Source organism: Sprattus sprattus, assembly GCF_963457725.1.
Source record: "Sprattus sprattus genome assembly, chromosome: 7".
Lineage (NCBI taxonomy): Eukaryota > Metazoa > Chordata > Actinopteri > Clupeiformes > Clupeidae > Sprattus > Sprattus sprattus.
In genome coordinates, this window is record NC_137926.1 from 17553067 (window position 1) to 17565105 (window position 12039).

Here is a 12039-nt window from a genome sequence, read left to right on the forward strand (position 1 = left end):
CCTAAAAACCTTCCCTCGGGTCATCCACCCTTTCCCTGCCCGGGATGGCTGCGCTTCTGGGTCAGGGGTCAGAAGTGGTGGTGAGGCAGTGAGGGCTGATCAGGTCTCCTCTCTAGTTGGAGTGGGAGGATTAGGGTCAGCATCATTGCCTCTGCTTTTCCTGGCTCGAGGGATGAGAGATCGCAGGGGACCAGAGGTTCAGAGGCTAGCTGCCTGCGTCACAGTGCTGGCAGGCCCCTGGTGTGATGCCCTGACAGGCCCGCGGCTGACGCAAGAGCATCACCCCAGAAACCCAGCAGGGGAGAGGAGAGGAGAGGAGAGGAGAGGAGAGGAGAGGAGAGGGCCTTATCTAACCCTTAAGGAGGATGGCGGCAGGTCAGCTAAAGGTCCCTTTCGCTTTTTCTCTCTCTCACACTACCGATCCATCACTGTTCTCTGTCAGTATTTTACTCATCTTGATCTCACTCTCCTTTAATCTCCCCTAGGATCTCTCTGTCTCTATCTCTCTCCCTATCACTATGCCTATCTTATCTCATCACGCTAAACAGCCTCAAGCATATCCCGCACACACAACTAACATACCCACAACAGATGTAAAGGGGTTGTCAGCAGTTTGTTTCAGAGCTAATGTATGCTCAAGAGCTTTTGTCGAATCAAGCGCGTGCGCACACACACACACACACACAGACAGACACACACACACACACACACACACACACACACACAAACACACACAAACACACACTGAACTGTGCCATTACCACAGGTTCAGCACAGGACATTCTGCACTTGGAACACAAGGCACAGTATTCAAACCCAAATCAAGCCATCTCATAATTAAGCTGAATTACATCTGTGGTAGTAACTGTATGGGTTTTTGTGAGTGTATCTGAACTGCTGCTAAAGTGCTAAGACCAAAACATTTCTTATTTAACCTTCATTATCTTGGCATCCTTTGAGTGGGAGTGAGTGAGTGAATGTGGTGGAATGGAATGTGTGTGTGCGTCTTAGTAACTAATTACACTACTGAAATAATGAGACATTTCTGCTGTGCTGGCATTGCCTGTGACTGCATAAGAATCTGCCACCCTTGAGTGTATTATGGGTCCTGCCTCAGCAGCTCTACATGCCCATATCTCACTGCTTTGACAGGAAATGACACATCAACCCACCGCACCAAGGCCTGCAGGGGGGTGTCTGTCTCCATCCCGACGGAAGGTAGAAGCTGAAAGAGACTTTCCATCCATCGTTTCATCTGTGACTCTCTTATGTTCTTTTCTTTGAGTTTGTCATTTGTGTGGTGACAGGGACAGCTCTATTTATAGTGAAGACCCATCTTTGTGAGTTGTGTGCAGCGTGTGTGCTTGTATGTGTGTGTGTGTGTGTGTAGGAATGCGTGCTTGTGAAATCCATACAATGTGATTAGCACTGCCCGGGTTCTCACTCGCCACGATGGCCGCTGCACGAACCTGATCTCCCGGCGAGATAAAAAATGACACGCTGACACGTAAACAAACTTCAGGATCAAAGGCTCGTATCATGTGCCCTCTCTCTCTCACTCTCCCCCACCTAACCTCTCCCACCTCTCTCACAGCTGAGTGTCGATGCACAGTATCAAAATTCAGTGTTTACTTACACACTGTAAAACCTGGGAAGTTAACTTAACTCAAATGATCTTTGTAAACCGATTGCCTTAATTCATTTGAGTTTGGTAACTCATTTAATGTAAGTGTAGATAACTAATTTAACTGAGTTGTCATTACATGTATTTTTTGTTGTGCTAACTTAAAGGAGTCAAGTTAACTAAACTTGCTACATTCACCAAACTTCAACTTAAGTGAAATACTTATTACTACTCATTTCTTTTGAGATTATTGACAAGTAAGAATTACTTCATATCAACATAAATTAAGTATGTGAACACTACTTTTCCATTTGAGTAGTGACTAGTCTTAATACAGTGAATTTACTACTCAATCCATTTGAGAAAACTGATTGCCTTACACTATTTAATTTACTGTAACTCATTACAAATATTTACAAGTAGACAGAGGTCAATAAAATCCATTTATTTTGAAAAGGCCATACAACAACATAAAACACATTGACATTTCATTTTACATTTAAATTTAAGTTTACATTAAAGTTAACTCTAATTGTCGTAAACCAGTCACAGATACAGTGCTGCCTTAATTATGAATGCATGGCCCATTTAAAAATAGATCCTGGAAATTTGCAATGAGATAAAATAGCTTGAATGTGGAAATAAAAAAGTATGTTTTAGCAATAAGGAATGAACCTCTCTTTAACGTACACATACGTCACACATAAATATGCAAATACATGTTCTTCATCTCACGTCCAACTGTAATATAAAATGTTAAACATTTTGTAAAGTAAGGTTTTGTTGATCAAAAATGTGCTTTGCTAACACTCTTAATCATCATGGACATTGTATTACACTTCATACCTTGCACACGTAATGAACTACTGCAGCCACAGTTAATTTGCATGCTAAACAAAGCACTCTAACATTGCATTAAGGTAACATGAAGAAGCTGCAAAACTGTATTCTACGGTGATTCTAAATTTAGCTCCAAGTGTAAAGCTAGAAATTGAGGACAGATGAGGCAAGCCTAGATTAGTGCTGAGAGGCCAAACCAGTTTTTGACCTCAAACTCTGATTTTGAATGCAGGTAAAGCAGACCTGTATAAAGAAGAGCTTGAGTGAGTTGCTCCAAAACACTCATTCAACAGACAGCTGACGTCTAATCACTGAGTTCTAATTAGTTCTAGTATCCCTTTAAATTTGCTGGGTACTGCAGATGGAGAGCATAGATAAGGGCAAACAAATTGACAAGGGCATCAGTCCAAGACCTATGGGTTTGAACAACCTTATCCTCAAGGATAATCGCAACCTGTTGAGTGTGGAAAGGAACCAGAGCTGGTGTATCCTCGTCTGTGACTGCCAACAGCGCAACTGATCCTCTTTGGCTGTCATCAAAGTCTTCTTCCTGAAAATGTTATAAACCGATATTGTACATGATTACCAGGAGTTATTAAATAAACTGTAATACATTGGCATGTAAAAAGAAATATCTAATAAATGTGAATCCGTGTATGACAGACAATGAATTTGTGTGAGAGGAGGAAGTGTCTGTATAAGTGTATAATGTGTGTATGAATTTATGAAATACTGTATGTGTGGGAGTGTTATGTGGCTGTGGGAGAAAGTACAGGTGAGAGACTGATAAGAGGATAGCAAGGCCTTTGTTAATCAGAGGTGAAGGATATAGGTCAAACCTTGCAACTTCTGAATATCTGGGAAGAATCTTCTTTCAGGTAGAGCGGCAAGCCAAATAGGACTGTTGTTCTTGCAGCCTGAATGTCATTCTTATCCTGTTGGACATATATTGGACAAATGAAAAATTACAAAAGAAAATTATTCCATGAAGGGAAAGACCATTGCATGCAGATGTCCATGGACAATGTAGTTTAATGCATACATGTTCCTAGTACAATTAATGAAAAATGTGGGTAGTTTTTAACCCATAGCCCTGTTGATTGAGGACACAGAGTGCCGTCAGTATGGGAAAAATAACAAGAACATTTGGCACAACATTGACTGAATATCAGCACGGCAACTAAAGCGGACCTATAAGGGCAGTGAAAGTTGAGGTTGGCTACCCCATAGGGTGGCTTTAGCTGCCATTATGATACTTAGTTAATGTTGTGCCAAATTTTCTCATAATTTTTCCTACTGACAGCACTCTGTATTCTCCATCACGGGGCAATGGGTTAAAACATTTCTGTATTAGAGGTATTGATACATACAGTATGATGTATGATGTTTACCTGCCTACTGTAGTCAGACATGAGATCAGCCATTTTGTTGCCAAAACTGCCAGACCGCTTCTGCTTGAACAGGTGTAGAAGCTGTGGTGTGTGTCTATCCAACGCCGCAAAAAATGTGAATGGTAGGTTCGGGTTGGTGATGCGGTGAAATTCTTTGTACAGCTGTGTAAAAGCAACACAAATCACACAAATTAGAATACAATTTCAAGCTTTTCAAGCTCTGTAAAAGCAACACAAATTACACAAATTAGAATACAATTTCAGCTTTTCACTTACGTGTTGGTGGTGAGCTAGCGGTTAGTTGTTAGCAACACGTGTTTACACAATAATTAATAATTAGCTGGACTAAATACACATAAGTACAGTAGAAAACTCACATACTTTACATTTCCAATTATTAAATTATTAGTGGGACTAACTTTCTGTGGAATAAAATATGCCCGGAAATAATTTTGAAACGTGAGAATATGATAGTGATATCAACTCTATATTGCCAGTAGCTGCTACCTCAAGCACTAGTTGGTAGCGAGCTAGCCTTTGGTTGATACGAACACGTGTTGAATCAATAATTAGCTGGACTAAATACACATAAGTAGTACAGTAGAAAACTCATATACTTTACATTTTCACTTATTAAATTATTATTGGGACTAACTTTCTGTGGAATAAAATATGCCCACAATTCATTTTGAAACGTGAGAATATGATAGTGATATCAACTATATTGCCAGTAGCTGCTACCTCAAGCACTAGTTGGTAGCGAGCTAGCCTTTGGTTGGTAGCAACACGTGTTGAATCAATAATTAGCTGGACTAAATATACATAAGTATGCAACTACCTCCACTAGTAAGAAATGACAGGGTTGCTTATGTTAACAACAGAATGGAAGTTTGTTTTTTTGGGGGTTTTTTGCTGCGAGAAAGGGACATAATTGTGAAGCTCACCTTTGCAGGAAAGTCTCTCTGGCTTCCACGAGTATGTCCGTTGAGTTGCAGAGGTAGGGAGGGTCTCTTCTTCGCCGAAAGACTAGGCTCCAATCAGGGCAGTCCATTGAGCAAAATGTTTGAGATTGACAGTTGAACAACCAATTGCTACGCCAACATGCTGGCTATCGCTGAGCTGTGCCACACATCTTACAACTCACCTCCTGCGATTTTTTTTGTATTACTAACTGGATGTATTGACTAAACAATAGTACTTTCTCGTCTCATAAATCAAATCTAGACTTAAAATAACGAACTACAGACGTTAAAGTCTAGCGTTTTTCAAGACGGCCGCCATGGTGGAATATTTTTCGATGTCGAAAGCTTTGGGAGAATAGGCCATTTGATTGGTTGACCCATGGCTGACGTTTGCGTAGGCTGAAGCCGTGACTTCACTCATTGCATTTAATTACATCCTACTCAAACATGAATGAAACAAACATGTAAACTCTATTTGTTTGAGTTATTCTCACAACCAATCTCTAATGAGTTCAATAAACGTTCACCATTTAAGTAATTTCAACTTTCTGCGGTTTTTAATTACTGTTAACTTAATCTAATTAGTAAAATACACTGTTAGGTTTTACAGTGCAGGAAAAACAACAAATCAGAAAGCCTCCGCGCAAACACACACAGGCCGTTTTGATACTTCTTGGCAAAATATTGTTTAAGCCTTTCATAAGATTTAAGAGCTTAACAACTGTTTTCTGGTTTTGTTTTCCAGCTGAATGTTGCAGCTCATCTTAGCATAATAGACATAAATATATGTTTCCTGGTGTCTGTGGTGATGCAGGCAGAGGAAGAATTCAGGGCCACCGCAAATGATGAAGTAGAAAACAATTCATTTCAATTCGGTTAGATTACTAAAGCTCGACTGTAGCCTAATCCTGTTGAGACTGGCAGCAGCAAGGTGCAATTCTGGGTCAGGCCTTGAATGGATGATGTGTGTGCGTGCATGTGCGCGTGTGTGTGTGTGTGTGTGTGTGTGTGTGTGTGTGTGCTTTTATGGGGGATGGGGTTTGTGCTTCCCCATTCAGATGGAACCATTAGGCAGAGAGGGGGTGATGGGAGCATTTCCACTGAAAATACACGTGAACAACATCTGCCTCTCCCCACCCAGACACCATCCCGCCAGACAGACAGCCGCAGAAGAGATCATGTAAATAAATAAATAAAGCAATAAATAAATAAAAGCATTTTAGGCAAAACCAGAGCATGTCACAGTGACCTACAAAACGTGACTGCCTAGAAATTATTCAAAAGCTCTCCAACAGGATCACCTTTAAAAGTCATGTATTGTAAGGGCAGGAGTGGTGTAGGAGTGGCAGTATTGCAGAGACGGGCGGTAAGAATGGCGGAACATCCTTCGAATGTGCCATCAGGATACATGAGCATGTTAATTCAGTGCCAGAGAGAGAGAGAGGGAGAGAAGGAAAGATGGATGGGGGATGGAGGGAGAGGGAAGGAGAGATACAAAGAGATAGTGGGTGGAAGGCAAACCGAGACAGCAGCAAGACCGCTGCGCCATGGCCAGAAAATACACCCCTGCAGACAGTGTGAAGAGCGAAGGAGTGTGCAGCCAGAGGAGGAGAGCGAGAGTGAAGGCGAGGATAAGGAGAAGGAGAAGGAGGGGAGGGAGGAGACGGGTGGGCACACAGCTTGATCCAATTCATCACCATTTTTCCGAAGCCGTCCATGACGGCTCAATTTTCACCTTTTCTCCCGGATACCGCTGATCAGAGGTCGAGAGAGAAGGAGAGAGAGAGAGAAAGAGAGAGAGAGAGAGAGGGAAAGTGGAAAAGAAAGAGTGAAACAGAGAGCAGGCGAGAGGCTCTTTCATGTGGACTCGCTGCTTTGGCAGCCTGAGCACCCATCCAGCTGTCCAGCTTCCCCTCTGCCAGAACTCCCAGCCTCTCCCTTCTCTTCTCTTCTTCTCTCTTCCTCTCTTTTGCCTTCCCTCTGTGTGTCGGCACAAGCCAGGGGGATTTCTCATTAGTATCCCACCCCCCTCACACACACACACAAAAAATAGCTCCCACCGCCGCCCAAGGGAAGTACTTTAAAAAGCCTCCCGAACAGGCCACCGTTCAGCATCTCATCCTGTTTCGAGCTGCAGCCAGTCAGCATGAGCTCCACGAGGCCACGGACGAGGGGAGACTAATGTTCGAAGACAGAAAAGTAGACTTGGTTTTTTTAAGCTCCCTCCTTGAGCCTACTTACAGTTCAGTTTGTGTTTGTGGAGGAGCGCTGTGTAATTGGAAGTGGCGTGCCTGGCCCAGGGGTGTGTGTGTGTGTGTGTGTGTATGGTGTGTGTGTGACTGTGTGACTGTGTGTGTGTGTGTGTGTGTGAGCGAGAGTGAGAGTGTGTTTGCCATAGCAGGGGCTGTATTGGGGTTGGGCTGGGATCATACTGCTCTGGGGTTAGCCGCCTCTCTGCGTGACGTGGAGGCCCCGTTTTCATCTCGTTTAATTCAATTAAAACGCTCTCGCTTTCCAAGAAATAAAAGCGACAGGGTTGCTTTGTTGTGTCTGTTTTTCCCTTAATTTTAATTTTCACAACACCAACACTGCTTCCAACATATTTGGCTTTGTGCGAATGTGAGTGGAGAGCTGGCTTGAAATCCTAATGGTTTCTTTTTATTAAACTGAATCTTTTTTTTTTTTTTTCAACAGGGTGCCACGAAAGCAAAAAAGTATGCTATGTCTCCAACCTCTTTCATGCGCAATGGGGTTGAAAACCAAAACTGACTGCTGGGGCTGATCTCAAGTCAGAGAGGGGGCAAAGGGGTGTTCATCTGGCACAAAATGTTCAGGCTTGTTCTCCATAATAAGTGTTTTTAATTCTGTAGGCTTCAGAAAAATCACTGGGTCAAACTGAATCTTAACTGTGCATTTGGAGTAAACAAACTTGAGAGAAAAAATGCAGGGGGAGAGGTTTGAAAACACTGGTTAATCAGTGTCAGGAAGTCACGCTGCACTAGGCAGAGAAAAAAGGCCCAGATGCCTGTGTGTGTGTGTGTGTGTGTGTGTGTGTGTGTGTCTGTGTGTGTGTGTGTGTGTGTGTGTGTGTGTGTGTGTGTTTGTGTTTGTGTGCGTGCTGTGAAGGCTGAGCCATCACCATCACATGCTAGACATGATTTCACAGCACAGCATTCACAAACAAGCGCTGCGCTTTACAATGCCCGACATGCTGCAACTACTGGAAACAATTAATAGCTTTTTTACAGCCTTCTTCATTCCAGGCCTCACTGTAACATGGAGCTCGGCAGGGGTGGGGCGGGGAAGCGGGGAGAGGAATGCAAAATAAATCATTCACTTGCAGAAGAGAGGGACTACGTACTGTGCAGAACACGCAAGGCAGCCAAGCCCGCTGTCCACCGAGAGTTCACGTGTGGAGAACGGACGTCAGGCTCGGGTTTACATACAACATGGCCCTGCGATGAGGGATGACGCAGTGAGGGACAATCAACAAAAACGTAAATGACATACGCTCACGCAGAGAAAACGATGCAGAGTTGTTGAGTGAGCACTGGCAATCACTAACAGTAGGCTAGGGCCATGAGGTAGCAATTAAGTTATAGCTGAAGGCACCCATCATTAAGTCACATTTACAGTGAAGCTTTGACAGGTGCTGATGGACACGTCTGCAAAGACATCGATAGGCAGCTAAATGACTTCGCCTACACATCCATTTCTAGCAGAACACTACACAACCTAGTGTCGTGAGAGAATACAGCCATGAGGCTACTGCCGGGAGAGGACAGCACTACAGCCAGTGATGGGAAAGGAGAAGGAGTGAGACTCCCTTGCGTCTGGGAGTCGGAACTTAATAAATAAGGAACCGGCGGACATAGAACAACACAACGTCCCACCCAGCAGACAGACGCTTCCGTTGGGAGGCTGCATCCACGAGACCGCCGGGTTCAGGCTGCTCTCTGGAAACCACCGGGCTGGGAAGTCTGGGAGGTCTGGGGGTGGGGAGCTGGCCTGCAAATAAAAGTAGTCTAAAACCTACAGTGCATCACCCCGAAGGAATCCAGTGCAGTAAATTCTCTATCGGGCATCGCCAACGCAGCCTTGTAAAAGTCAAGACATTACCAAACGACACAGTCGGGGTGACGGTCAGGCAGTAAAAACAAAATAAGTATCAGAGGAGTTTTCTGACTCTTGATCTTGTCATCGAGGCCTTTTGAAGCTTAACATACATCTATGGAAGGGGGTGGGGTTGACCTGAATGTGAATTGGAATGGAAATGATAACAAAACAAAAAGGTAAAGTTAGTGCAGCTGAGGAGATTTACATCAACCCCCAATAATCCTGTGCGATATCAAGGAGGCCATCTTTCTCCACTCTCTTGGAGATTATGTAAGCCAGCCGTATAGAACTCATGCATTATTTCACTTACTTTGCATGCATTACTGTTCACAGACTCCACTTAATGACTGGGCTTTATAAGCAGTTCTACAGAAGAAGAAGAAGTTGTGCTAATATAACACATGGGACAAGCACAGGTTGAAGTAAAACAGCAAAGTCCAAGAAAAAGACATTACGCAAGGCATGAATGGCATAAAACACAATGAAAGCAGGAAACAATAGGAAAAAAACACAGGACAAAGACAACCTGAAACATCCGCATTGCTCCCCAATGTAAATACATAACAGGAACAATGAGCTTTGTGGTTCCACTGGGATTTCATTGCAATTAACAACCACGCCAGATCTCTGCGCTAATAATGAAGGTTATCTTAGGCAACGCTAAAACAATCCCCATAGCAATAAACTCAACCTAGCCCGTGGCTGATTCGACTGGGCAGATCAGCCGTTTAGCAAGCTAAATGCATTAGTAAACACCGCCTAATGGGTCTGTGGACCATGCTTTAGGGAAACACAAGCTTCTCTAAGTGCGCAGAGAGCCAAAATATGTTTAGCACAATCCACCTGTTCTAGGAAAGCCACTAAGCTCCTGTTGGGGAAACATGCGCAGTAATCCAGTGGACTTGTGCACTGAGCCAACATTAGAGAACTCCACTCAGGGGTCAGGTTATCCTTGTGTACACTCACACACCTCGCAAACAGGTAGTCTTTGATAGAACGAACACACACACACACACACACACACACACACACACACACACACACACACACACACACACACACACATACACACACACATACACACATACACACATACACACAAACACACACACACACACACACACACACACACACACACACACACACACACACACACACACAAGCTGTAGGCTGGAAGCAGCCCTGAAGCAGTGCCAGCTCTGCGTTGAAGGTCATTATGCCACTGCCTGTCTACCGTCTAAGCCTCCAGTGAACTCAAGCCTTGAATCCAGCCGATCCTCACACCTTCAGTGTTTCTATATTTAAGCAATATAGCACGAGTGGGAGTGGGGTAGGTAAGGGATAATCCCACGGGTGGTGTTCGGCTGTAGCCATCAAGGCCAGAGGCCGAGTGTTGTAGGCAACAACACACGTGGGATTATCCCTTACCTACCCCACTCCCACAAGTGCTATATTGCTTTTATAAAACAATTCTATAGTCAACCAATTAACATTTTAACACGAAGTTTTTTTTTATTCGCCATTCTTTCTCCGCAACAAAAAATTGTTCCATTGTCAAAGTCTTGGTTTGGAATTATAAGAATTTTGAATTAACGGTTATCATCAATGCGCTATAGAATGTTTCATCGTGGAGTGATTTATTATTAGCTGTGAAAAGTCCCCGTTGGGTTGTTCTTGGATAATCCATGGCATGGAACGTCTCTCGTCCAATCAGAAACAGCTAAATCATGCGATAGATCCCAATTGTTTTATAAAAAAAAACATATGGACTCACAAGAGCACTCCAGCATTTCCAGGATTCATCTCTGTCTTACAAACACGCATACAATAAAAACAGTATAAAGGAAGTTATATACAGTATGCACTGTTTAGGAGTTACAGTCAAGTGCAATTTCTTTCCTGCATACATTTTTGAATACAACAAAAGGTTGTAAGACAAAGAAGCCAAACACCGATTAGGTTGATCCATTGCGTGGTAAACTACAGTTCTATCAGCCTTACAGTTTCAATGAAACAGCATGGAGCAACAGGTAGAACAGTCCAGCGTTGTGAAATGATTGGGGCCACACAGCTGGAATCACTGATCGCCCTTCACAAAGCCACGCAGGCCCTCCATCAAACAGGAAGGGTTGCGTGTGGCAAGCCCTTACACTCCATTGGAATGAGACGCAGGCGTCTTTTGAATTAGCCAACCAGCATGAAACAAACAGCCACCATTATGCGTTCCTCCCTGGGCGGAGTAATATAGGGCCTGCTTCTTTGATCATTTACACGTCCATAAAACTCATTTGCTCCGTCAGCTTGAACAACCGGGGCAAGTCGTCAGCTGCCGAGGGGCCAAGGCGCTACAATGAAGGTGCTGTTGCAATCAGGGCGAGCTGGGCAGTTATTAGAGGAACAATCTCCTTAAGTTTCGGCACACTCAGGTGCTTTAAATAAATCCTCCCCTTCTCCACCTCTCCCCTGTTGCCCTAATGAGCTGGGTGCGCAGAGGAGAAGGAGGCGGAGGAGGAGGAGGAGGAGGAGAAGGAGAGGAAGTCTGTGAGCTGAGCTGTGCACCAGGAAAGAAAGACAAAACTTTGACACTCACATTGGCAATACTCCTACGCTCACAGAGTTAATTAGGCACTGCTGGTGTACTTAAAGGAAAGGAAGAGGAGTGAGAATGGGGGGGGGGGGGGGGCAGGAGAGAGAGTTTGTGTGTGTGACAGAATGACAGAGGCAGAGAAAGAGAAAGAGAATGGGGAGAGATAGCCTGAGAGAAAGACAGAGCAAGAGAGTGGTAGAGAAAGAGAGACAGACTCGCTAGCATCTCTTTAAATAGTCCCCATAATTACACACCCCTAGAACATGAGTCTTGCCACATCATGTCAGATTTTTATTACTGCTTTATGAGGACAATCTTTCACACTCCAAATCTGACATGACTTAATCCCCCCTCCTCTCGCTGTCGGAGTGTGATATGGTGTGGCCCTGGACTCCTGCCAACAACACAACACACACCAATTAGAACCCAACACTTACGGGAAATCCAGTCTGAAATCCGAAACGAGCTGGGTGGCGACCCATTTGCACACTCTCATATCTGATACCAACCCGTAATGAC

General features: G+C 43.9%; 1 protein-coding gene across 1 annotated transcript in view; it reads right to left on the reverse strand.

Moving 5' to 3' along the window:
• The window catches only part of tmtc2b (transmembrane O-mannosyltransferase targeting cadherins 2b), a gene marked incomplete at both ends in the record, with an annotated part of 112337 nt that overhangs the window by 76827 nt on the left and 23471 nt on the right, over positions 1–12039 (reverse strand). The gene's annotated exons all lie outside the window — the stretch shown is intronic.